The sequence below is a fragment of the Symphalangus syndactylus genome, chromosome X, assembly GCF_028878055.3.
Source record: "Symphalangus syndactylus isolate Jambi chromosome X, NHGRI_mSymSyn1-v2.1_pri, whole genome shotgun sequence".
NCBI lineage: Eukaryota > Metazoa > Chordata > Mammalia > Primates > Hylobatidae > Symphalangus > Symphalangus syndactylus.
Window position 1 is genome coordinate 133,355,787 of NC_072447.2, and position 26,593 is coordinate 133,382,379.

The 26,593-nt window shown below is 39.9% G+C and overlaps 1 non-coding gene and 1 pseudogene across 1 annotated transcript; one reads left to right on the forward strand and one right to left on the reverse strand.

The window, feature by feature from the left end:
• Positions 1–3,067: 3,067 nt before the first annotated feature.
• On the forward strand, positions 3,068–24,471 carry LOC129475402 (SNRPN upstream reading frame protein-like; annotated as a pseudogene).
• LOC129476507 (U6 spliceosomal RNA) lies at positions 9,730–9,836 on the reverse strand. Its single transcript, XR_008654948.1, has one exon. It is a non-coding gene; the product is annotated as a U6 spliceosomal RNA (small nuclear RNA).
• Positions 24,472–26,593: the final 2,122 nt, after the last annotated feature.

Here is a 26,593-nt window from a genome sequence, read left to right on the forward strand (position 1 = left end):
TTATAAGTGGGAGCTAAATGATGAGAACACATGGACACATAGAGGGGAACAACACACACCAGGGCCTTTTGGAGGGTGGAAGGTGGGAGGAGGGAGAGGATCAGGAAAAATAATTAATGGATATTAGGCTTAATATCTGGGTGATGAAATAATCTGTACAACAAACTCCCATGAACTTAAAATAAAAACTAAAAAAAAAGAATAATGCTGTTACGAACATTTGTGGATGCATTATTGTTTGAAAATATTTTTTTAATTCTCTTGGGTGTACCTAGGAGGTGAACTGATGAGTCACATGGTAACTCTATGTTAAACTTTGTAAAAAACTGTAAAAAGTTGTTTTCCACATCAGCTGTACTACAGAATGTTCTCACCACCCTCGTATTAGGGCTCCAATACTCCACATCCTTGCAAATACTAGTGTTGTTAAAAAATTTTACTAATAACTACCATAGTGGATGTGAAGTGGTATCTCATTATAGTTTTGATGTGTATATCCCTAATGACTAATGATGTTGAGCACCCCTTCATATGCTTATTGGCCATTGGTTTATCTTTTTTGAGCAATGAGAACACATGGACGCAGGGAGGGAACATCACACACTGGGGCCTGTCGGGGGATGGGGGTCAAGGGGAGGGAGAGCATTAGGACAAATACCTAATGCATGTGGGGCTTAAAACCTAGATGACGGGTTGATAGGTGCAGCAAACCACCATGGCACATATACACCTATGTAACAAACCTGCACGTTCTGCACATGTATCCCAGAACTTAAAGTAAAATAAAAAATAAATAAATAATAAATAAATAAAGGAATCTGAACTTGAAAAAAAGAAAAAAACGTCTATTCAAGTCCTTTGCCCATTTTTTTCTGAAGTTGCCCATCTTTTTATTAAGTTTCAAGTGTTTTTATACATTCTGGATACTACAACTTTATGAGATATGTGTCTTGCATATATCTTCTCCATCCACTAAGTTGTCTTGTTACCTTCTTGATAGTTTCCTAGAGGCACAAAACTTTTACAATTTGATGAAATCCAATTTATCTATTTTTTCTTTTGTCGTTTGTGATTTCAATATTATATTAAAGAAATCATTGCCTAATACAAGTTCACGAGGATTCACACCTGTGTTACTTTCTAAGAATTTTAGAGTGTTTAGGTCTTACATTTCAGATCTTTGATCCATTTTGAGTTAATTTTTGAACACAGTATGAGGTAGAGGCCAAATACATTCTTTTGCACATGGATATCCAGTTTTCCCAGAATCGTTTTTTGAAAACGTTATATTTTCTCTATTGAATTGTTATGGTAACAAAATTTAAAATCGATGTACCATAAATGCATGGGCTTTTTCCTGGACTCTCACTGTACGTCACTGCTTTGTTTTTTTTTTAATCCCATGGCATGACCACAGTGTTTCGATTACTGCAGGTTGATAATATTTTGGAATTGAGAACAATAAGTTCTACTTTGTTATTCTTTCTCAAGATTTTATTCTTCAGGATGCTTTTCAATTACATATACATTTTAAGATCAGGTTGTTTATTTCTGCATAAAAGCCAGATCATATTTTGATAAACCTTGAATTCAAACTGTAAGTAAATTTGGGAAATATTGGCATTTTAACAATAGTAAGCCTTCTAGTCCATAAAAATAGATGTCTTTTCAGTTAATTATGCCTTCTTGAATTTCTTTCAACAATATTTTGTAGTTTTCAGTGTACAAGTCTTGTACTCCCTTGGTTAAAATGATTCCTAAGCAGTGTACCTTTTTAGAAACTAATTTATTTTTAATGCTTTTTAAATATATTTTTTAAGAATTTATTTTTAATTTTGTGGGTACACAGTAGATGTATATATTTATGGGGTACATGAGATATTTTGATACGGGCATGCAATACATAGTGATAATATCATGGAAAATTGGGTATCCATCACCTCAAGCATTTATCCTTTGTGTTACAAATAATCCAATTACACTCTTCTACTTACTTTAAAATGTACAATTAAATTATTATTGACTATAGTTCCTTTGTTATGCTACCATATACTAGGTCGTACTCATTCTTTCTAACTATTTTTTTGTACCCATTAACTATTCTTACCTCCCACCCACTCCCACTACCCTTCCCAGCCCCTGGTAACCATCCTTCTCTATCTCCAGGAGTTCAATGGTTTTGATTTTTAGAGCCCACAAATAAGTGAGAACATGTGATGTTTGTCTTTCTGTGCCTGGCTTATTTCACTTAAAATAATGACCTCCAGTTCCATCCATGTTGTTTCAAATGACTGGATCTCAATCCTTTTTATGGCTGAATAGTACTTCATTGTGTATATGTACTACATTTTCTTTATCTATTCATCTGTTGATGGACACTTAGGTTCCTTCCAAATCTTAGCTATTGTGAACAGTGCTGCAATAAACATGGGAGTGCAGATATCTCTTTAATATACTGATTTACTTTCTTTTGGTATATACCCAGCAGTGGGATTGCGGGATTGTATCACAGCTCTATTTTTAGTTTTTCTGAGGACCCTCCAAACTATTCTCACTTTTTCCTATTTTCAAATTTACTTTCATAGGGGAGGACTTTTTCCTGAAGATTTATGTATGATGTTGTTTCGGTAGGGTACTTCAGCTTTGATTCTGGGTACATGCAGTAGTGTAGTCTCTGTATGATTTCTTTGGTTGTAAACAGTGTTAGTAGTACCTGTGATTTCCTTGGTGGGTAAGGGTGTGATTATTAGTGGAGGCTGTGATGAAGTTGTCCTGGGGACTGAGATGGCAGGCGGGCCAGTCTTCAGGGCCCAGTGGTGGCGGTAGCGGGCTGAGTGAACCTATCTTTGGGCTGCAGGGCAGAGTGCACTGGAACCTTTGTTGGCAGTTACTGGCAGGTCTATTCTTTTGCCTTAGGATGGCTTGATCAGATGCCAGTACTGGAAGCAGTGGACTGGGCAGGTTGGCGAGTTCTCAGGTTTCTGGGCAGCTGGTGTGGCTTGGGCAATACGAATAGCAATGGTGAAATGATTCTCTGGGTCACAAAGTGGGTGCATTGATATTGGTGATGGCTGCAATTGGCTTGGTAGGACAGTCTCCAGGCCCGCAGGTGGTAGTGCCTGCAGGTAGGTGCCAGCTGAGGTGGTAGCAGCTGGGAGTTTAAACCCAACGTCAGGCACCCAGGAGGAGTGCTCGGGTGTCCAAGGTGTTGGATTGAGTTTAGCAATTCCTGGGACCCCAGGCTATGTCCTTTGTCTTGTGGGAATTGAAGGAGAACCTGGGCTGAGAAGGTTGTGCTCAGGTCCCCCAGTGGTGAGAGTAGGCATCAGCCATGGAGGGCAGGGGCAGGAAGTTCCTCAGGCCCCATCTGTAGTGCTTGAGTGAGGGGTGGTAGCAGCTATGCAGAGGCTCTGCTACTGGAGAGGATGGGGCCTCCCTTAGTGGTCATAGCCTGGGCTGAGGAATAGGGAATATGTATTTCCTTCACACCCAAGTCCCTGTGGGGCTTAACCCCTCCCCCATTCCCCTATCCCTGGCTGTAGGAGCCCAATGTCAGCTTGAGACCAATCCCAGCAGCAACTCATGTCCTGCTTATATCCCTGTCTTAGATTCCAGCACCAGCTGCTGCTGCCCAGGTATTGGTCACTTCCTAACCCTGGCTGCAGTAGTGCTTCCAGCTCACTGCTACATCTCAGCAGTGATAGCCCAAGTTTCCATAACACCTCAGTCCCGGTGTTTCCAGGACTTATTATTTTCTTAATTTTTGTTTCAGGTTGTTCAATGCCAGTATATAGAAATATTACTGGCTTAAAAAAAAAACAGCTTTGGGCTGGGTGCGGTGGCTCATGCCTATAATCCCAGCAACTTTGTGGGGCTGACGCAGGCGGATCACCCGAGGTCAGGAGTTCAAGACCAGCCCAGCCAACATGGTCTCTACTAAAAATACAAGAAAATAGCCAGGCATGGTGGCGGGCGCCTGTAATCCCAGCTCCGCAGGAGGCTGAGGCAGGAGAATCGCTTGAACCCAGGAGGTGGAGGTTGTAGTGAGCTGAGGTCGTGCCATTGCATTCCAGGCTGGGCAACAAGAGTGAAATCTGTCAAAAAAAAAAAAAAAAAAAAGGTACTGCCTAGGTTTTCTTCTAGGGGTTTTATGGTTTTAGGTTTAAATTTAAGTCTTTAATCCATCTTGAATTAATTTTTGTACAAGGTGTAAGGAAGGGATGCAGTTTCAGCTTTCTACATATGGCTAGCCAGTTTTCCCAGCACCATTTATTAAATAGGGAATCCTTTCCCCATTTCTTGTTTTTGTCAGGTTTGTCAAAGGCAGGGGGAGGGATAGCATTAGGAGAAATACCTAATGTAAATGACGAGTTCATGGGTGCAGCAAACCAACATGGCACATGTATACCTATGTAACAAACCTGCACATTGTGCACATGTACCCTAGAACTTAAAGTATAATTTAAAAAAAAAGAAAAAAAAACCAGTTGTATTGGCATCTAAACCAAATATACACACATTTGACGCATTTAAACTGTAAAATTATATTGTTTTTGCCTAGTTGCAGATATACTACCATAACCACATGCAGTTGCCAGAGACTAGTTTTCAAAACGGTGCCTGACTGTAGCTGCTTAGGTCTCAGCAAGCGTATGGGACCCAGTGTGATCTCCCTCCCTGGAACAATTCTGACCCACAGTCTCCCAGTAGCTTCCTATGTTAGTTTCAGAGGTTGGGAGGGACAAGGATTTCTGTGGCCAGGATTGCATGGTTCCATGTTGGGGATGTGGGTCGCTGGTAGACTCTTACCCCTTCCCTGCATTGGGAAGTCACTCCTGGCTCCCAGCCAATCCTGGCCAGGGAGGCTGCCTCTCCTCCTTCTCCTTTCCTACTTTTGGTATTTCCCTTTCTTGATATTGTCTTTGAGGCCTAGAGTTTTTTCTTTTGAAGAATGCTAATCATCTAGTTTTTCTTTTGTTCCTTGTGATTTTGTTATATTGAAGAAACTATTGGCTAAACCAAGATCATGAAGATTTACACCATGTTTCCTTCGAAGATTTCCATATTTTCAGGCCTTACATTTAACTCTTTGATCTATTTTGAGTTAATTTCTGTATGTAGTCTGAGGTAGGGACCATGTCATTCTTTTGCATGTATTTATCCAGTTGTCTTAACACCATTTGTTAAGGAGACTATATTTTCCAGATTAAATTTTCTTTTCTCTTTTTTTGAGATGGAATTTCACTCTTTGCCCAGGCTAGAATACAATGGTGCAATCTTGGCTCACTGCAACCTCCACCTCCTGGGTTCAAGTGATTTTCCTGCCTCAGCCTCCTGAGTAACTGGGATTACAGGCACGCGCCATCATACCCGGCTAATTGTTTGTATTTAGTAGAGATGGAGTTTCACTATGTTGGTCAGGCTGGTCTCGAAATCCTGACCCCAGGCGATCCACCCACCTCAGCCCCACAAAGTGCTGGGATTACAGGTGTGAGCTGTGCCCGGCCCAGATTAAATTTTCATGGAAACCTCATCCATCAAAAAGTATTTGACTATATATGTATGGGTTTATTCTTGGACAATCATTGTATCCCACCAGTCTGTTTATTTTTTTATCCTTATGTCAGGACCACAGTGTTTTGATTATTGCAGCTTTCAGGTACACTTTAAAATTAGAAAGTGTATCCTCATACATTGTTTCTTTTTTTTGAGATTTTTGGCTGTTCAGTGATCTTCACAATTCCATGTAAATTTTAGGATCAGCTCACCCATTTCTGCAAAAAGGCTGGTGATATTTTTATAGACCTTGCATTCAATATGTAGACATATTTTGGAATATTGCCATCTTTTTTTTAAATTTTTTTTGCACACAAAACAATAAACATTTTCTAAAAGTACATACAAACAAAAAGATACATATCAAACATATTAGGAAGGTTGCACATGGGAAGACGGGGAATAGAAATGGGGGGTGGGAATTAAAGAAAATAAATGAGAGAGGGACTTTGTATGGATCAATGATAATAACTCAATCCTCTATTTGACAAAGAAGAAGGAGAAGGAAGAGGAAGAAAAAGAAAGTGGGATAAAGGATCAGAAAGGGAGGAAAATAGAAAAAATTAGAGTATGACTCCAGGGTAGACCTGTTTTGTTGTTGCTTGGTTGGTTGGTTGGTTTGTCAGTTGTATTTTTCATGTTTCACCATGTTGGCCAGGCTGGTCTCGAACTCCTAGCCTCAAGTGATCAACCCGCCTTGGCCTCCCAGAGTACTGGGACTACAGGCATGAGCCACCACGTCCAGCCCCCACATTGCTTCTGGCCTCTGTGGTAGACCTCTCAGACGGGGCGGCCGGGCAGAGGTGCTCCCCACATCCCAGACGGGGCGGCCAGGCAGAGGTGCTTCTCACTTCCCAGACGGGGCGGCTGGGCAGAGACGCTCCTCACTTCCTAGACGGGGTGGCGGCCGGGCAGAGGGGCTCCTCACTTCCCGGACGGGGCGGCCGGGCAGAGGGGCTCCTCACTTCCCGGACGGGGCGGCCGGGCAGAGGCGCTCCTCACTTCCCAGACGGGGCGGCCGGGCAGAGGGGCTCCTCACTTCCCAGACGGGGCGGCCGGGCAGAGGCGCTCCTCACTTCCCAGACGGGGCGGCCGGGCAGAGGCGCTCCTCACTTCCCAGACGGGGTGGCGGCCGGGCAGAGTCGCTCCTGACATCCCAGACGATGGGCGGCCGGGCAGAGGCGCTCCTCACATCCCAGACGATGGGCGGCCAGGCAGAGACCTTCCTCACTTCCTAGACCTGGTGGCGGCTGGGCAGAGGCCCTCCTCACCTCCCAGACGGGGCGGCCGGGCAGAGGAGCTCCTCATAACCCAGACGATGGGATGCCAGGCAGAGATGCTCCCCACCTCCCAGACGGGGCGGCGGCCGGGCAGAGGCTGCAATCCCAGCACCCTGGGAGGCCAAGGCAGGCGGCTGGGAGGCGGAGGCTGCAGCGAGCCAAGACCACGCCACCGCACTCCAGCTCGGGCAACACCGAGCACCGAGTGAGCGAGCCTCCGTCTGCAGTCCCCCAGCACCTCGGGAGGCCGAGGCGGGCAGACCACTCGAGGTCCGGAGCTGGAGAGTGGCCTGGCCGACATGGCGAAACCGCGCCTCCAGCCAAAGGAGAAAAACCAGGGAAGGGTGGTGGCGCGCGCCGGCAATCCCAGGCAGCGAGGGCAGGAGAATCATGGGAGCCGGACGCAGGGAGTCTGCAGCCAGCCGAGTGTACTCCAGCCTGAGCCACAGAGGGAAGAAAAAGAAAGAAAGGAAGGAAGGAGGGAGGGAGGGAGGGAGGAAGGAAGGAAGGGAGGGAGGGGCCCTCTTAATATTAATTCTTCTAGTCCCAAGAAGAAACCACAATGTGTTTCTCCTTATGTGGGTCTTCTTTACTTTAAAAAAATATTTGCACCTTTCTATGTACAAGCCTTGTACTTCCTTGGTTAATGGTATCCTTTTTTTTTTTTTTTTTTTTTTTAGATGGAGTGTTGCGTGTTGCTCTGTTACCTAGGCTGGAGTGCAGTGATGCAATCTCAGCTCACTGCAACCTCCGCCTCCCAAGTTCAAGCAGTTGACCCTGCCTCAGCCTCCTGAGTAGCTGGAATTACAGACACCCGCCACTACCCCCGGATAATTTTTGTATATTTGGTAGAGACGGGGTCTCACCATGTTGACCAGGCTGATCTCGAACTCTTGACCTCAGGTGATCTGCCCGCCTCAGCCTCCCAAAGTACTGGGATTACAGGCATGAGCTACCGTGCCCAGGCACTACTCCATTTTTAGTTAAATGAAATTATTTTCTTAATTTTTGTTTCAGGTTGTTCAATGCCAGTATATAGAAATGCTACTGGCTTAAAGACAGCTTTATTGGCATATAAATCAAATACGCATATTTGACACATTTAAGCTGTAAAATTTAATTGCTTTTGTTTAGTTCCAAATATACACCATAACCAGAGTTTTTTATGGCACCATTCCATTGCTTCAAAAGAAACCCCATATATTTTAGGTATCATTGCCCTCTTCCATTCCAAAACTCTAATGAATCACAAATCTATTTCTTATCTCTATAGATTTGTTTATTCCAGACATTCCTTATAAATGACATCATAAAATGCATGGTTTTTGTACCTGGCTTCCTTCACTTAACATATTGTTTTCAGGGTTTACCCTTGTTGGTAGCATTAGCAGTCCTTCATTCCTTTTTATAGCTGTATAATATTCTATTATATGAGTATATCTCATTTTGTTCATTCATTCATCAATTGATGAACATTTGGGTTGTTGCCACTTTTTCTGTATTGAGAATAATGCTGGTGACCCACGCCTCTAATCTCAGCAGTTTGAGAGGCCGAGGTGGGAGGATCATTTGAGTCTAGGAGTTTGAGACCAGCCTGGGCAACATAGTGAGACCTTGTCTCTACAACAGAAAAAAAAAGAAAGAAAGACAGAAAGAAAAAAAGTTAGCCAGCTGTAATGGCATGTGTCTGTAGTCCCAGCTACTGCAGAGGCTGAGGTGGGGTTATCACTTGAGCCCAGGAGTTTGAGGCTACAGAGAGTTGTGATTGTATAATACCACTGCACTTCAGCCTAGGCAACAGAGCAAAACTCTGTCTCAAAAAAAAAATAATGCTTCTATGAACATCAGTATATAAGTTATTGTGTAAACATGTTTTTAATTCTCTTGGGTATATACCTAAGAGTGGAATTTCTGGGTCACATGGTAAATCTATGTTTAACTTTGTGAGGAATTGCCACGTTTTCCACATCACTTGTACCATTTTATATTCCTCACAGGATTGTAGGATGGCTCAAAACTTTCCACATCTTAGCTAACACTTGTTTTATTTCCTTTTAAATTATAGCTATCCTAGTGAGTGTGAAGTGGTATCTCACTGCAGTTTCTATTCACATTTCCCTATTGACTAATGATGTTGATTATATTTTCATGTATCTATTTGCCATTTGTGTGTCCTTTGGAATAGTGTCTAATTGGGTCCTCCACCCTTTTTTTTTTTTTTTTGAGGCGGAGTTTCACTCTTGTTGCCCAGGCCAGAGTGCAATGGCACGATCTTGGCTCACTGCAACCTCTGCCTCCCGGGTTCAAGTGATTCTTCTGCCTCAGCCTCTCAAGCAGCTGGGATTACAGGTGTGTGCCACCACACTCGGCTAATTTTGTATTTTTAGTAGAGACAGGGTTTCTCCATGTTGGTCAGGCTGGTGTTGAACTCCTGAACTCAGGTGATCCAACAGCTTTGGCCTCCCAAAGTGCTGGGATTACAGGCATAAGACACGGCGCCCGGCCCCTCCACCCATTTTATACAGGGCTGTTTTTCTTTTTGTGTTTGAGTTGAGAGATTTCTTTGTATATTCTCATAGTAGAGTCTTATGAGACTTAGAATTTGCAAACATTTTCTCTCTCTATATGGGTTGTATTTTTACTTTGTTGATAATATTTTTTGAGGCACAAATATTTTTACTTTTAATTAAGTCCAATTCATGTGTTTTTTTCTTTTGTTGCTTCAGCATTGGGTATCACACTTGAGAAATTGTTGCCTAATCCACAATCATAATTATTTACATTTATGCTCCTTTTTAAGAATTTTCTTTTTAAAACTTTTATTTTTTAAAAAATAATAATAGTAGTAAAAACAGAGCAAGCTCTTATTCCCTGTCTCTGCTCCAAAAATCCCCAAAATACAGAATGCTTCACAAATTATCGTGTCATCCTTGCTCAAGGGCCATGCTAATCTTCTCTGTATCATTCCAATTTTAATATATGTGCTCCCGAAGTGAGCACTCTTTTATTTTATTTTATTTTATTTTATTTTATTTTATTTTATTTTATTTATTTTATTTTTTGAGACAGAGTCTCGCTCTGTCACCCAGGCTGGAGTGCAATGGCGCGATCTTGGCTCAATGCAACCTCCACCTCCTGGGCTCAAGACATCCTCCCACCTCAGCCTCCTGAGTAGGTGAGACTACAGGCACTTGCCATCACACCTGGTTAAATTTCAGTAGCTCATGCCTGTAATCCCAGCACTTTGGGAGGCCGAGGTGGCAGGCAGATCACTTGAGGCCAGGAGTTCAAAACCAGCCTGGTCAACATGGTGAAACCCCGTCTCTATTAAAAATACAAAAGTTAGCCGGGCATGTTGGCAGATGCCTGTAATCCCAGCTACTCGGGAGGCTGAGGCGGGAGGCAGAGGCTCCAGTGAGCCAAGGTCGCGCCAAACCATTGCCTTATCCAAGGTCACGATGATTTACATCTACATTTCCTTTTAAGATTTCTAGAGTTTTAAGTCTTATAGTTAGATATTGAATCCTCTTTATGTTAATTTTTGATTATGTTATGAGGTAGGGGACAAAATTCTCCTTTTGCTTTTGAATACCAGAGCCATTTGTTGAAAAGACTTTTTTTTTCCTCATTGAGTGGTTATGACACCCTCATCAAAAATCAATTGGCCATAGGCCGGGTGTGGTGGCTCACACCTGTAATCCCAGCACTTTGGGAGGCTGAAGCAGGCAGAGCACTTGAGGTCAGGAATTCAAGACCAGCCTGGGCAACTTAGTGAAACCCGTCTCTACTGAAAATACAGAAACTAGCTGGGCGTGGTGGTACACGCCTGTAATCCGAGCTACCCAGGAGGCTGAGGCAGGAGAATTGCATGAACCAGGGAGGTGGAGGTTGCAGTGAGCTGAGATTGCACCATTGCACTCCAGCCTGGGCAAGAGAGCAAGACTCCATCTCAAAAAAAAAAATCAATTGACCATAGATGTGTGGGTTTATATCTGGACTCTCATTGTATTCCACTTCTCTATGTTTCTATCCTATGCTTTGTAATAAGTTTTTTTTTTTTTTGAGATGGAGTCTCACTCTGTCACTCAGGCTGGAGTGCAGTGGTGCAATCTCAGCTCACTGCAGCTTCGGCCCTCCAAGTTCAAGCGATTCTCCTGCCTCAGCCTCCCAAGTAGCTGGGATTACAGGCACCTGCCACCACGCCTAGCTAATTCTTTGTATTTTTAGAAGAGATGGGGTTTCACCATCTTGGCCAGGCTGGTCTTGAACGCCTGTCCTTGTGATCCACCCGTCTCGGCCGCCCAAAGTGCTGGGATTACAGGTGTGAGCCACTGTGCCCAGTGTTTTTTTTTTTTTTTTTTTTTTAGATGGAGTCTTGCTCTGTCGCCTGGGCTGGAGTATAGTGACGCAATCTCAGCTCACTGCAACTTCCGCCTCCTGGGTTCAAGCAATACTCATGCCTCAGCTTCCTGAGTAGCTGTGATCACAGGCGTGCACCACCACGTCTGGCTAATTTTTGTTTGTTTGTTTTTTTGTCTTTTTTTTTTTTTTTGAGTAGAGGCGTGGTTTTGCTATACTGGCCAGGCTGGTCTTGAACTCCTGGCCTCAAGTGATCTGCCCACCTTGGCCTCCCAAAGTGCTGGGATTACAGGCGTGAGCTACTATGCCCAGCCTGTAATAAATTTTGAAATTAAGAAGGCTGTGTTCTTTTACATTGTTCTTTCTCAACACTGTTTTTGCTCTTTAGGGTACTCTTCAGTTTCATATGAATTTTAGGATCAGTTCATCTATGTTGGGGAGAAAAGGCAGATTTGAAAGGTCTTGTATTCTATCTGTAAATCAATTTGGGGAGTTTCCCATCTTAATAATATTACATTCTCTAGCCCATGAAACTGGGATGGTGCTCCATTTATATCTTCTTTAATTTATTTCAACATATTGTAGTTTTTAGTTTACAAGTTTCACAATACCTTGGTGAAATTTATTCCTAAGTGTTTTATTAGCTTTGATTCTGTTTGAAATGCAATTCTTTTCTTAGTTTTGCTTTTGGTTATTTTATGCTAGTATATAGGAATACAACTGTTTTTCAAATAGCTTTGTTTGAAAAGTCACCCGTTTAAACTGTGCAATTCAATGGTTTTTAGTATATTCACAGATATGTGCACCATCACCACAGTTGATTATGACATATTTTCATTGCCTCAGTCAGAAATCCTGTAGTCTTCTGTCATCATTTTTCTATCCTACATAACCTTTAATCATAATCACCCACTAGTCTACTTGCTGTCTGTTAAATTTGCCTTTTCTGCATATAAAGGGACTCATAGAATAAGTTGTCTTTGTGTGTGACTTCTGCTTTTTTTTTTTTTGAGACGGAGTTTCGCTCTTGTTGCCCAGGCTAGAGTGCAATGGCGCGATCTTGGCTCACCACAACCTCTGCCTCCTGGATTCAAGCGATTCTCCTGCCTTAGCCTCCTGAGTAGCTGGGATTACAGGCATGCGCCACCACGCCCGGCCACCATGCCCGGCTAATTTTGTATTTTTAGTAGAGATGGGGTTTCTCCATGTTGGTCAGGCTGGTCTTGAACTCCCGACCTCAAATGATCTGCCTGCCTCGGCCTCCCAAAGTGCTGGGATTACGGGCGTGAGCCACCGCACCTGGCCGTGTGTGACTTCTTTACCTAGCATAAAGCTTTCAGTGTTTGTCTATGTGATAGTATATGTCAATTCTTCATTCCTTTTTTAGGCTATACAGTATTCCATTGTATGGATATATCTCATTTTGTTTAGAATTCATCAGTTGATGGACATTTGGGTTTTTCTACTTTTGGCTATTATAATAATGCTGAACATTCATGAAAATTTGTGGACAAGTATTGTGTAAGCATGCTTTCAATTCTTTTGGGTATACACCTAGAAGTGGATTGTTTGGTCGTATGGTAACTCCATGTTTAGCTTTGTGAGGAACTGCAGAACTGTTTTCCCCAGGGACTGATCCATTTTAGATTCCCATCCACTATGTATGATGGTTTCCGTTTGTCTGCATTTTTCCTAATACTTGTTTTTTAACTTTAAAAAAAGTGTAGCTTTCCAGTGGATGTGAAGTAATATCTCATTATGATTTTGATGAGCGTTTCTATAACAACTAACGAATTGCCTATCTTTTAATTTGCATATTTATTTTGTGTATCTTTGGAAAAATGTCTGTTCAAGTTCTTTGTCTATTTTTAAAGTGGGCTGTTGTGAGAGAATCCTTTATATATTCTGGATACCACCTTCTTATGAGTTATATTATTTGCAAATATTTTCTCCTTTTCTGTGGATTGTCTGGTCAACTTTCTTGATAGTGTCCTTCGAGGTACAAACATTGTTAATTTTAATGAAGCCCAATTCATCTACTTTTTATTTTCATACTTGTACTTTTGGTATCATAATTAAGAAACCATTGCCTAATTCAAGGTCATAAAGATTTAGTATGTGTTTTCTTCTACAGTTTCATAGCTTTAGGCTGTATTTAGGTCTTTGATCCATTTTGAGTGATTTTTTTTTTGTCTATGGTATGATACGGATAGAGACCAAATACATTATTTTTCACATGAATATCCAGTTGTCACAGAACTATTTGTTGAAAACACTATTGTTTCCCATTGAATCAGTGTAGCACCTTTGCTGAAAATCAATAGCCCATAAATTTATAGGTTTATCTCTAGATTCTTATTCTATTCCATTGCTGTATATTTCTTTTTTATGACAGATCTACACTGTTTTGATTTCTGCAGCTTTGCAGTAAGTTGTTTAATTCAGTAGTGTGGGTTCTTCCCCATTGTTCTTTTCCAAAATTGTTTTGGCTATTCGAGGATTTTTGGAATTACACGCGAATTTTAGGATAGACTTTATTTTTGCAAAAAAGGCAGACTTGTCTATTTCTGCAAAAAAACGTATTTTGGTAGGTCATGCATTCAAATTGCAGATCAATTAGGGGAGAACTGCCACCTCAAAAATATTGGCTTTCAGGTTCATGAAACTAGATTGTTTTTCCACTTATTTAGGTCTTCTAAAATTTTGTTCAAGAATAGCTTGTATTTTCCAGTGTATGAGTTTTTCTTGGTTAAATACGTTCTCTAATATTTTTATCCTTTTTGATGCTACTTTTTTTTGGGGTGGTAATGGATTTTTAAACAGCCTTATTGAACTATAATTCACAAACAATACAAATCATCCATTTAAGAGTACAGTGCAATGGTTTTTGTATATTACATTATTTTTAAAAAACAACTTGTGGCAAAATATGTGTAATATAAAAATTGCAAATTTTACATCTTAACAATTTTAAGGTTACAATTGAGTGGTATTAAATGCATTCCCACTGTAGTATAACCATCACTATTATTGATTTCATAACTTTTTCATCTCCCCAAACAGAAAGTGTAACTATTGAGCTCCCCATTACCCTTGTCCTCCAGCACCTAGTAACCTCTATTATACTTCCCCTATATATACATTTGTTTATAAAGGATACCTCATATAAGTGGAATCATACAGTATTTGCCTTTTTGTGTCTGGCTTATTTCACTTAGCATAATGTTTTCAAGGTTCATCTATGCTATAGTATGTATCAGTATTTCATTATTTTTTTCTTTTTCTTCTGACGGAGTTTTGCTCTTGTCGCTCAGGCCGGAGTGCAATGGTGCGATCTTGGCTCACTGCAACCTCCTTCTCCTGGGTTCAAGTGATTCTCCTGCCTCAAATCCCCGAGTAGCTGGGATTACAGGCGCCCACTACCCTGCCCGGCTAATTTTTTTAATTTTTAGTAGAGACGGGGTTTCACTATGTTGGCCAGGCTGGTCTCGAAATCCTGACCTCAGGTGATCTGCCCACCTCAGCCTCCCAAACTGCTGGGATTACAGGCGTGAGCCACCACACCTGGCCTGTTCCATTCCTTTTTAAAGCCAAGTAATATTTCATTGTGCCACATTTTGTTGATCCATTAATCTATCAATGGGTACTTAGATTGCTTCCACCTTTTGGTTATTGTGAATAACCACTGTTATAACTATGGGTATAAAAATACCTGTTTGAGTCCCTGCTACCAATACTTTTGGGTAAATATCCAGAAATGAAATTGGTAGATCATGTGGTAATTATACATTTGACTTGAGAAACTGCCAAGCTGTTTTCCGCAGCAGCTACACTGTTTTACGTCCCCACCAGTAATGCAAAGGGTTCCAATTTCTTTACATTCTCCCCAACACTTGTTATTTTCTCCTTTTTTTCTGAATAGCCATAATAGTAGCTGTGAAGTGGCATTTCATGTGGTTTTGATTTGCATTACAATGATGTTGACCATCTTTTCGTGTGTTTATAGGAAATTTGATATCCTTTTTGCAGTAGTATCTGTTCAAGTCTTTTGTCCATTTTTAAACTAGGCTTTTTATCTTTTTGTTGTTGAGTTGGGGACATTATTTCTATATTCTGAATACTAGAACCACATGAGATATATCATTTTCAAATATTTTCTCCCATTCTGTGAGTTGTCTCCTCATTGTCTTATTACTTACTAGATACATAGTGTTATTCTTTGATGATGAAAGGATTTGAGGTGGTGGTTGCACAGCATTGTGAAAGTAGTAGATGCCGCTGAATTGAACCCTCGTAAATGGTGAATTGTGTGTTAGGTGAATTTCACCTTAATAAAAATAAACAAGAATACCAGCGAGGTTTAGGGAAATCCTTATATCTACCAATGTTAAAAGAGTAAATGTAAACAAATTTTCTGCCAGGAACCCCCAGAAGTGGGAAATTCTTTCCAGCTGTTCGAGGAGAATAATGAGAGTTCAACTGTGATTGGTGTGTGATTACCTGAAGGGTTTGATTGTTATTAAACTAATTTTTCCATCATATTGTTCCTTCTAGTCCCAAGTGGACAGAGATATTATAGGAAATACACTGGTGGGAATAATATTTCCTCATTGAAAAGGGTGTATGTGGCCGGGTGCGGTGGCTCATGCCTGTTATCTCAGAACTTTGAGAGGCCAAGGCGGGTGGATCACCTGAGGTCAGGAGTTCGAGACCAGGCTGGCGAACATGGTGAAACTCTCTCTCTACTAAAAATACAAAAATTTGCTGGGCGTGGTGGCGGGTGCATGTAATCCCAGCTACTTGGGAGGCTGAGGCAGGAGAATTGCTTGAACCCGGGAGGTGGATGCAGTGAGCCGAGATCATGCCACTGCACTCCAGCCTGGGTGACAGACTGAGACTCTGTCTCAAAAAAAAAAAAAAGAAAAGAAAAGAAAAGAAAAGAACAAGAACAAGAACAAGAACATTGGTCTGCAATCTTCTCCGTTTGCTGGGTCTTCAAAATAAAGTCACTGTTCTTGCTCTAACTTCTTGTCTCTTGGCGTATGAGCTGTCGTGTGGTGAACAAAATGAGTTTGGACTCGGTTACAGTTCTGTGAAAAGTTACAAATCAATGTTGATTCAAAACCATGCTGGGAACTCTTACAAGTCTTAGGTTTTCCCTTGAAGTGGTACCTGTTTTGAATTTCTAGAGTGTGTCTTTCCTGAACAAGATGGTGGACCTGTTGTCATTTTTTAGAGATGAGGTCTTGCTCTGTTGCCCAGGCTGGAGTGCAGTGTCACAATCATAGCTCATTGTAGCCTTGAACTCCTGGGCTCATGCAATTCCTGTTACTGCCTCAGCCTCCGTGTTATCATTTTTATGTTCAACAAGAGGTTCTGTACATCAGGAAAATTAAACTCTATTTGTAAAATTGGAGTCATTGGAAAAGTTCACTGCATTAAAAAATCTTGAGATTTGGAAATTATTAGGGGAAAATTGGGGCAACCTAGATTCTTGAGACTGAATGCAGATTGTTAGAGAGAGGATGCTTCATTTCCTGAAATCTGTTTAAAAGGTGGGAGGTTGAGGAGAAATGTACCTGACAGGGTAGTTATGAGACCTAAATAAGTCAAGAGTTTAGCGTGATATATAATGGTTAGCTTCTTCTTGAACTTGAACCTACTATAGAAAAAATAAATAAATTTTAAAAAGTTAGCTTCTTTTGTAATGTACTTTTGTTTTCATATATTCTAACATTTTTATTTTGAGAATATCAAGCTTGAAATTATTTCTCTCAACATATTGAACTGATACTTAAACCTATATATATCCAGTGCTGTCTAACTGCAATAATGATTTTAAAGTGGTTAATATGTAATAATGTGCTGATTTTTTTTGCATGAAACACAGCATATTCTTGGTGTGTAGTATAGGCAATTATTTAGTGATTATGCAATCATATACCAGTTGTCTTGAACCAAAAATCTTTCTGCACTGATGATAATGCTATATCTCATTGTGTTTACTTTCCTGTTTCCTTGTCGTGCATATATTATTTTTAATTTCCCACCAACCATGACTTCCTCCCTTAGATAATGTTTCGTCTCTTCCTAACTTGGAGTCTTGTACTCTAACTTTTGGATGTCTGTACTCTTGTTCTTGGGCTGTTGTATTAGTCCGCTCTCATGCTGCTAATAACGGTCTCACGCTGCTAATAAAGATATACCTGAGACTGGGTAAATTATAAAGGAAAGAGGTTTAGTTTATTCACAATTTAGCATGGCTGGGGAAGCCTCAGGAAACTTACAATCATGACAGAAGGGGAAGGAAACACATTCTTCTTCACATGGTGGCAGCAAAGAGAAGTGCTGAGCAAAAGCGGGGAAAGCCCCTTATAAAACCGTTAGATCTTGTGAGAACTCACTCACTATCATGAGAACAGCAGCATGGGGGTAACTGCCCCCATGATTCAATTACCTCCCACCAGGTCCCTCCCATGACACATGGGGATTATGGGAACTACAATTCAAGATGAAATTTGGGTGGAGACACAGCCAAACCATATCAGCTGTTCGTATGGAAATCCTCTCCACCCTTATATTTTATTCGTGAAACATTTACTGAAATTCCACTATATTGTAGTCACTGGCACTAACTGAGCAAAAGAAAAATGATCCATTATCATTCCCTGGGCAGAAGGAGTGCTCAGTCTCATGAAAAAGACAGATTATTGTACTATAGGATGATTAGCGCTATAATAGGGATGGCCCAAGAGGTAGTAGAGGCACACAAGTAGAAGCAACACTTGCTTATGAAACCTTCAAGGCATATTCCATGCCACTGAAAATGATAATCTATTGTGTAATACAAAAAGCAGAGGATTTATGGTTGGAAACATCTCCCATTTCTCTCAAGTGAATTACTCTTTCTAGGCATTAGATTTCTCATATTTAGAGCAAAAGTCTTGAACAAGATCATGGTTTTCAAATTGTGTTTCATAAACTATTACTAATATGCTAATAAAGAGCTTCATGGACAAATATATTTGTGTATTACTGGGTTAAACAAAATTAAATTTATTTGTTGTTGGATTTCTGAGTTTTAATAAGTTATTGCAAATTATAAACATTTACGCCGGGCGCGGTGGCTCACGCTTGTAATCCCAGCACTTTGGGAGGCCGAGGTGGGAGGATCACGAGGTCAGGAGATCGAGACCACGGTGAAATCCCGTCTCTACTAAAAATACAAAAAATTAGCCTGGCATGGTGGCGGGCGCCTGTAGTCCCAGCTACTCGGAGAGGCTGAGGCGTGAGAATGGCGTGAACCCGGGAGGAGGAGCTTGCAGTGAGCCGAGACTGCACCACTGCACTCCAGCCTGGGCGACAGAGCGAGACTCCGTCTCAAAAAAAAAAAAAAAAATTTACAAAAGGAATATACTTCTTCATATGTTTTTTACACCATGGAATTCTTCTATATCAGTTAGGAATTTAGTTTGCTACATAACAGTCTCAAGAAATAGTTTTTAAACTCAACCTTTAGGTCTGTGATTCATTGAGATTTTATTTTTTATATGGCATAAAATACGGGTGTAAGTTGTGTTTTTTTGCATGAGATTATTCAAAATTTTTTGTATTTATTTATTTTTTTAGAGATAAGGGTCTCTCTATGTTGCCCAGGCTGGCCTCAAATTCCTGAGCAATCCTCCCACCTCAGCCTCCCAAGTAGCTGGGACTACAGGTGTACATCAATGTGCCTGACAAGGTTATTGAATTTTGACAGCATTATTTGTTGAAAATGTTTTTTCTCTCATTGAATTGCCTTGTCATCTCAGTTGAAAATAAGTTGACCATATTTGTGGGTCAGTTTCTGGACCCTTTATCCTACTCCATTGATCTATGTATTTCTCCTTCTGTCAATGCTACTCTGTCTTGATTACCTTTATAATAAATCTTGAATCAAGTAGTGTAATTCTTTTAACTTTGTCATTCTTTTTCAAAATTTTTTTTTTGTATTTCAGATCCTTTGCATATCAATTAAGAATTTTAGAATCCGCTTGTGAGTTTTATAGGGAAGTTTCCTGGGATTTTGGTTGGTATTGTGTTGAATCTATTGATCAGTTTGAGGAGAATTGACATTTTCATACTATTGAGTCTTCCAAACCATAAGTATAGTGTATCTTCCTATTTAAGTTTTCTTTAATTTCTCTTAGTAATCTTTTATAGTTTTCAATGTGCAGATCTTGCACATTTTGCATCACATTTATCCCTAAATATTCTATGTGTCTGATGCTGTTTTAAATATTTTTAAAATTTAAAATGTCCAGTTATTCACGGCTAATATATAAAAGTACAATTGATTCTTGTGTATTGACTTTATATTCTGTGACCTTACTAAGCCCACTTATTAGTTGTAGGTTATTTATACAACATTCTAGAAGATTTTCTGTTTGGACAACATGTTATCCATGAATAATGAGAGTTTATTGTTTTCCCTTTCCAATCTGAATGCCTTTTTTTCTTGCCTTATTTCATTGACTAGAATTTCTTCTATTCAGTATCATGCTGAATAGAAGCGGGGTGAATGGATAGCCTTGCCATATTACTGATGTTAGGAGAAAAGCACTCAGTCTCTCATCAGAAAGTGTCATGTTAGCTACAGGTCTTTTGTAGTTACCTTTCTTTAGGGTATTCTATTCTTAGTTTGCTTAGTGATTTAATCAGGAATGAATGATGCATTTTTGTGAAATGTTTTCTCTGTGTTTGTAAAAATGATTATGTTTTTTATTTATTCTTTTATTCATATAGTGAATTACAGTGATTTATTTTTGATTGTTAAATCTACTTTATATTCTTCAATAAACCCCCATGTAGTTATGATAAATCATCCTTTTTATATAGTGTTAGATTCAATTTGCTAAAATTTTAAGAATTTTTGAGTCTTTTTGAACGGTATTAGTAGTTTTCTTTCTTGTAATGTCTTTATCTGATTTTGGTGTCAGGGTATTCTGACCTTGTAGAATGATTTGGGAAGTATTCTATTCTCTTCTATTTTCTGGAAGATTTCATATAGAATTATAATTATTTCTTCATTAAATGTTTGGGAAAATTTGCCAGTGAAGTCTGGGACCAAAGTTTTCTTTGTGAAAAGGTTTTTAAACTACAAATTAATATTTGACTATTGTGATTATTGATTTATTCTTGAATGAACTTTGGCACTTTTTGTATTTTAAGAAATGTGTACATTTGTCAATTTCACCAACATCGTCAAATTTATTGGCATACAGTTGTTTCTGTGGTTTGAATATTTGTCCTCCCCAAAACTGATGTTGAAATTTAATCCCCAATTTGGCAGTATTGAGAGGTGGGTCCTTTAAGAGTTCTTTATGTATTCGAGATACTAAACCATTATCAGATATATAATTTGCAAATATTCCCTCCCATTTTGTGAGTTGTTTTTTCACTTTCTTGGTAGTGTCCTTTGAGGTCCATTTAAAAAAATTGATAAAGTTTAATTATCTATTTTTTCTTTTTTGTTTATTGTTTATAATATTCCCTTATTATCCTTTTGATGTCTGGAGGATCCATGGTGATATCTCCTTTCTTATTTCTGATATTGGTAATTTGCATCTTCTTTCTTTCTCTTGATCAGTCTGGATACAGATTTTTACATTTTATTGGTCTTTTCAAAGAGCCAACTTTTGATTTAATTGATTTGTCTCTGTTTTTTCCTATTTCCTATTTTATTGATTTTTTTCCCCTTACCATTATTATTTCCTTTCTTCTGCTTACTTTGAGTTAAATTTGTTATTTTTGTTTGTTTGTTGTTTTTTGTTTGTTTCTTAAGAGCAAAGCTGAGGTCATTGATTGGAGGGCTTTCAGTGTTTCTAATATAGGGATTTAGTGATTTGAATACTCTTCTGAGTACTGCTTGAGCTGCATCCCACAGCTTTAATTATGTTGCGTTTTCATTTTTCTTTTAGTTTACAATACTTTGTAGTTCTCCTTTCAATTTCTTGTAGCAGTGAACTTCAGGGACATGTGTGGAATATCTGTGCCCAGTGAAGGCTGTTTCAAGTCTCAAGGTCTGAGGCTCTGATGGAAGGCTTAGTCATATATGCGCAACTGGCCATGGCAATTGAAACTCAGGAGGTTGGGTGTGGTGGCTCATGCCTGTAATCCCAGCACTTTGGGAGGCCGAGGCTGGCAGATCACTTGAGGTCAGGGGTTTGAGACCAGCCCGGCCAACATGGTGAAACCCTGTCTCTCCTAAAAATACAAAAATTAGCCGGGTGTGTTGGCGTGTCCCTGTAATCCCAGATGCTCGGGAGGCTGAGGCAGGAGAATCAGTTGAGCCCAGGAGGCAGAGGTTGCAGTGAACCGAGATTGTGCCACTGATTGTGGTCAGGACCCCAACAATGAAACCAGATTCACATACATCAATCTTGATGTTTGGGCAAAGCAACCCTAACAAGGTGCTGTGGCATGGTGCATTACTCCAGGTGTACAGAACAAAATAGTCAATCCATCAGTGACCTAAAGAACATGCTGAAGGCTACATTCCCAAGGGGTGGCTTGGAGACATGCAAGGAGTAAGCCACCAAACATACTGTGTTAACTCCTTCTTCACAACAACCAAACAGAAGAATTCTCTATTGCTAACCACTGCCACTCTGAGGTACAGGTTAGATGTGGGAGTAAGGGATGGTTAGGGATTGGGCACCATTTGGTCTACTATTGCACAAAACCAGGAGTCACTTGTTTTAATGGAAGTTACTCTTTTTTTCATTTAAAAATATAAAGACTAGACACCTCTGCTTTGTGTGGGCTTGCTTTCCCCCGATCACGTCAACCTTTCCAGCTCTTGGAACAGAATCCAAAGTCCTTAGCATGATACACAGAGCCCCACCTGATCTCCCCACCCTCCGGGAACTCCCTGCCTTCATCTCCCACTGCCCTCCCCCTTCATGGCTCTGCTCCAGCCATGCTGGCGAACACACACCAGGCCCCCGCCTGCTTCAGGTCTTTGCCCGGAGTGTTCTTATAAATCCTCATTACTGTCCCCTCATCTCCTGCATGCCTCTGCTCAAAGATCACTCCATTGGAGGCCTCCTGGCCACTGTAGCTAAAACAGCTGCCCCTGCCATTCTCTGCGCACTTTCCTCACACCTGACAATATATCGTTAACCTGAATATTTAATTATTTTTTTACCTGCTCCTCCTCCAACTCCCAATGAGACTGTCTGCACCATGGGGGCAGGGACTGTTTCTGGTTCGCTGGGAGGTCCTGAGGCCTAGCACCATGCCTGGCACAAAATTGGGGCTCAGTAAGAGCCTAATGAATGAATGAATTAGATATAGATAGACAGTAGGTGGAGGGGAATAAGGAGGGTATTTGGAACACAGTAAGATATTTTATTTTCAGCTCTAGGCTGTAGAGGAAATGCTCAATTAAATTCTTAAGTTTTCTTTCAGGACTTAAGTTTCAAATATTATATTTAATACCATAAAATTTATTTTATAAAGATGATTTGGTTTCCTCTTAGAGGCTAACCTTGTCTGATAAGTTTTTTCTTTCTTTCTTTTTCCCTGATGACAAGTCACACATTTATAGAAGAAAATTTAAATGATGCAGAAAGGAATAAAGTAGAAAGTGAAAAGTCTACTGGACTGGAGGTTAGGGATAGCCGTGTCAGCAGGGCTTATCAAAATGTCCCTGTGGATAAAATGGCCACATCAAACGGTCCTGCTCTGCTGTTTATGTTCTTTGCCTATTTTTAAAGGAAAATACCTTTGAGTGTTTGTACACTTAGAATCCAAAGTCCTCAGCATGATACACAGAGCCCCATCTGATCTCCCCACCCCTGGTACTTCCCTGATCTCATCTCTCACTGCCCTCCCCTCCCCTTTAATGTACTGTGAGCTTTACAAGTTTCTTTTTTAAAAAATTTACAAGTTTCTTTTAACTTGTAAAGCTCACTGTATATTAAAGATAATAGCCTTTTGTCCATCGAATATATGTTACTTTTTTTTTTTTAAACAGAGTCTTGCTCTGTCGCCCAGGCTGGAGTGCAGTGGTGTGATCTTAGCTCACTAGAACCTCCGCCTCCCGGGTTCAAGTGATTCTCCTTCCCTTCCTCTCGAGTAGCTGGCATTACAGGTGTGTGCCACCATGCCCTGCCTTTTTTTCCCTCCAATTTATTGCTTTTCTTCTAACTTGGTGGTGTTTTCTGCTGTTCAGAAGTGATTTTTCATTGAGTGGTCAGTTTTATTAATCATTTGCTTTTACTGTCTCTACCTTTTGTAGTGTGCTTAGAAAGGTCTTGCTCACCCCAGGGTTATAATAATACTATTCACCTACATCTTCTTCTGGTACTTGTCATGGTTTGATTTTATTCTGTCATGTTTAAATTTTAAGGCATGCCCCTTTTGAGAGTGATAATAGACATGTATTGAGTGCTTACGATGTGTCAAGCTCTGTTCCAGGTGCCTTATGTGAATCAGCTCATTTGAATGTTCAGTAAGTCCAGATATAGGTCTGGTAGATCCTTGTTTTCACAGGTGAGAAAACTTGAAGACAGGGTGGTTGGGTACTTATGCAAGACCACACAGCTAGCGAAACCTAGTCTGTCAAATACTAAAGGCTACAAAGGGTTGTTGTAAGGATTAGAGTTGTTGTACGTGAAGTCTCTGGAATATAGTAGGCAGTCTATAGATGGTAGGGTTTATTAATTATTATTACATAGCTCCCATAAACATAATTTCTGACGGCTGCATATTATTTGGAAAATTGTATATTTCAAGGTAAGTACATTTCTAAAATATTATTCCTTTAAAAGCATGTTTAGAATTCCATGGGAACAAACAAAACTTTTATTTGAAGAAACAATTGTCATAAAAAGAAGTCCCAGAAAGATTGCATTAACATGTGTTTCACTGGGCAATGGGATTGTGTGTGTGTGTGTGTGTGTGTGTGTGTGTGTGTGTGTGTGTGTGTGTGTGTGTGGTGTGTTTAAATCTTTGTTGGCAGAGCAGAGCGGCTGGCCGCTAGAGGTCTCTGATGCCCGAGGAGCTGTCAGTGGCGCGACGGAGAAAGCGAGGGATCACTAACACCTGACACGGACTACAGACCAGCACGTGCCGGAGGTGGAAGTCCAAGTTAAACGCAAAAGGACCACCTCTTGAGAACCAAGAATGTCAGTTATACCCGAGGCCTTCTCAGCAGCAGCAAGCACCTGTGGTGAATTTCCAAGCTGAACTGAGACAAGCATTCTTAACTGAGACACCAAGAAGTGGTTAAAGCCGTATTGGAACAGCAAGGAATCTGACTCCAAGGAAAAACCAGTCAATGTAATAAAGATATAATCTGTAATTTTTCAATGTGATGTAGATTCATTTAGTCTGTCTTTTTATGTTTGTTGCTTTCATTTTTTAGGAAAAGACTATTACAAGGTTGATTTTGATTTATTACCTTTTTTTTTTTCCTTTGGGATTTTTCTTTTTTTCGACTTTGAGATTAGAATGCTCTCATTTCTGAGGGTTTACTATTTACTTTTTATAAAATAAGAGCAGAGAGGAAGGGGGTTTATTGATAAATTCTCTTCTAGCTTTTCTTTATGTCTTTTTGCAATATTACCTCTCAACTTGAATTAATTAGGCCTATTTATGCCACCATTCTAAGTTTAAATCCAAGGAGACAAACAGAAAATTTCTGAGAAATTCTCCTTTGTTGAATCATTTATACCCAACATTTTCAGTTTATTTTTTATTTTTTATTTTTATTGTTTTTTGAAACAGGGTCTCGCTCAGTCACCCAGGCTGGAGTACAGTGGCTTGATCTCAACTCACCACAGCCTCCGCCTCCTGGGTTCAAGCGATTCTCCTGCCTCAGCCTCCCGAGTAGCTGGGATTACAGGTGCATGCCACCATGCCTAGCTAATTTTTGTACTTTTAGTAGATATGGGGTTTGTCATGTTGCTGAGGCTGGTACTGAACTCCTGACCTCAGGTGATCTGCCCGCCTTGACCTCCCAAAGTGCTGGGATTACAGGCGTGATCCACTGCACCTGGCCAGTATCCAACATTTTCTACTAATTGCATGGGCTTGGTTGCAAGCAGATGATGGAATCTGATCATTGTCCCAAGCTCTTCCCCAAGAGTAAGACAATTTTTCATTGAATAGGCGGGCACATTTGATTTTTTTTTTAACCTAGGAATTTTTTAGCTTATCAGTTCAGTTCACACATTCTTATAAATTTCTAAGTACAATATTTAAATCATACATTATGGTCTGCAAGTAGGACCATTTAATTTTCTGATATTTAATTATATCCTATTTTATTCTAGTCTCAACTGCTAGTTCTACCTAAACAATACTAGTTTAGGATTTCTTTAGAGCAGGGGTTGGTAACATACCTGGTCCGAAATTTTATTGGAACACAACCATGTTCACTTATTACATGTGATCTGTGGTTGCATTGGTGCTATAGTGGCAACTTTGAGTAGTTGTGAATGATCGAATGACAGGTACAGCCTAAAATATTTAATATCTTGCCATTTAAAAGAAAAAAATGGCTGAACTTTGTTTTAGAGTAGCAGATTTAAAGAAGAAAACACCAAAGTGAGGCCAGTGAGGCTACTGATAACGTTATAGAAGGTGATGAATAAAGGATTATAGACGTTTATATGAAGTATACATTACAGGGTAGAGAATCAGATAAATTTCTTGGGTAAGGGATGACTCGAAGAATCATGTTAAAACTTGCTATATAGGTAGATGGGTAGTTCTTAAAGACATTTAAACAATTGATACCCTTTTGCATTATAAAAATATAAGGCACATGATAGCCAGAAGAAATAGATAAATAAACCATTATGTTATGAATATCAGTTCAATTTTTGTTTGGTACCTAAAAATTTACTAGGATATGCATCCAACTGGATACTTACCCAATTGAGATGCAAGGTGTAAATATTAGTAATATTAGCATGACTTTTAAATATTTTGTTACATTGTTTTCTGAAAGCATCACTAGAAATAGGGATTGCCACTAAAAATTAATAGACCATTAGTTTGTTAGGACCATTCTTTGTATTCTGTTTTTTTTGGTAAATAAATATTTACAATAAAGAAAAACATTGTCTATATTTCAGTTTTCATAAAACAGAATGTTTAAACATTTTTCTGATCAGAAAAGTAGCCACAATAACTGCTATATTTTTAAAAGGCTGTGATTAAACAATGCTGCCACTCTGGAAAACAGTTTGGCAGTTCTTTAAAAAGTTGAACATAGAATTACCATATGATCCAGCAATTGCTCTCCTAGGTATATAACCTTAAAAATTGAAAGCAAGGACTCAAACAGATTCTTGTACACCAGTGTTCATAACATGTATAGTAGCCAAAATGTGGAAACAACCCAA